Here is a 1,709-nt window from a genome sequence, read left to right as displayed (position 1 = left end):
TCTCTAGGTTTCACAAACTAGAATTTTAGCTGTTAAGATTCAGCTTTAATCTGCTAGGCATTCTGCTTTATCCTATGGCTTTGCCAGTTGCTGTCCTGTGCAAAGCCTTCAGAGGCCCACATTTTTATTAAAATGCCCGTGTTCTTTATTTTTTTAAATGCGATATAACACATGAGACATACATGTTTAGGTTATACAATAATTACAAAGCAACCATCTGCATCGCTATCACCCACAATGAGCAAAAGAGCATTGCACCAAGGTGACGATATTAGCATCTGCTGACATCGCAGAAAGAGATCGTCGGGCTTCGCGACTGTCCCGATGGCAGGCCCAGCCCCACCTGTAAAAACCTCTTGCCCAGAACGTTGGACCCAAATCTGATGAAGCTCTAGGTTGAACTGCCAATTTATACAAAATATAGGGGGTACAACAGACTAGTGGTTACCAGAGGGTAGAGGAAGAGCGGGGAGGGAGGAGGTAGATGGGGTAAAAGGGGTCAAACATGTGGTGACAGAAAGAAATCTAACTATGGGCGGTGAACACACAATGCAATACATATGTGCCTTCCTGTTGAATTGTACACCTGAAACTTACTGGATTTCGTTAACCAATGTCACTATAATAAAAATTTATATATATGTATATATATATGGTGTAGAGGAATGTCAAATATTCTAGACATGCAATCGGCAAAATACAGACTTAGGGAAACTGTAGGACAAATAATGTAGTTTCTTCAACAACAACAACAACAAATTGTAAGAAAAAAAGGAGGAAACTACTTAGAACTACCAATCTAGTTTGTATCCTGGTTTGAGCAAGACAACTGTAAAAAACAAAATAGAGACAATGAGTACTGATTACGTATTTGATGATATTAAGGAAATTGTTTCAAATATAATAAGTGTATTGTGCTTATATTAAAATAGAGTCTTTACTAAAGTACATTCCTATGAAATGATACATACACTTTCTGGGATTTGAGCGGAAATGATCCAGGGGGGGTTGTAGTGGGAAGTGGGTGGGGTTTATGTAAAACCACAAGTTGACGTCTGAGGCTGAGTGATGTGCATGTGGGAGTCCACTCATTATACCATTCTCTCTACTCTTGAATATGTTTGAAAACATCTATGATTTTTTTTTAAAAAGTTCTTCTTTAAGGTCCAATTTAAATGCCACCTCACTTAAATCAAAGGTGATTTTTTTTCCTTTTCATTTAACTCACGGGCTTTCTTTCTTTCTTTCTCTCTTTCTTGCTTGCTTGCTTGCTTGCTTCCTTGCTTCCTTGCTTCCTTCCTTCCTTGCTTCCTTCCTTCCTTCCTTCCTTCCTTCCTTCCTTCCTTCCTTCCTTCCTTTCTTTCTTTCTTTTTCTTTTCTTAACACTTACAGCACCTAGTCTTCCTAGGTAGTCTCCCATCCAAGTACTAACCAGGTCCGACCCCACTTAGCTTCCAAAATCAGATGAGATCGGGCAGGTTCAGGGTGGCATGGCCATAGACTATTTTTTGTTCTTGACTCATAGCACAAGTCCTCCTTGTTTGTGTTTCTCTGTGCCTCACCTTCCACTCCCTCTTTCTCCACAGTTAGCTGGTGCTTCTGTGCCTCAGGGCAAGAACTTTGTCATCCTGTTCCCCTTTCTCATCCCCATCCCTCCCCACTCCCTCCATACCTAGCAAATTGCCTGGCTGGCAGGTGTCCAACAAACA

The 1,709-nt window shown here is 40.7% G+C and overlaps 1 pseudogene; it reads right to left on the bottom strand.

Moving 5' to 3' along the window:
• Nucleotides 1-1,383: 1,383 nt before the first annotated feature.
• LOC111735885 lies at nucleotides 1,384-1,502 on the bottom strand (annotated as a pseudogene).
• Between the last annotated feature and the right edge of the window lie 207 nt (nucleotides 1,503-1,709).

This window comes from Pteropus vampyrus, unplaced genomic scaffold (assembly GCF_000151845.1).
Source record: "Pteropus vampyrus isolate Shadow unplaced genomic scaffold, Pvam_2.0 Scaffold15, whole genome shotgun sequence".
In the NCBI taxonomy this organism is placed as follows: domain Eukaryota; kingdom Metazoa; phylum Chordata; class Mammalia; order Chiroptera; family Pteropodidae; genus Pteropus; species Pteropus vampyrus.
The sequence above is the reverse complement of the archived record's forward strand: the minus strand, read 5'-3'. Positions and strand labels throughout refer to the sequence as shown.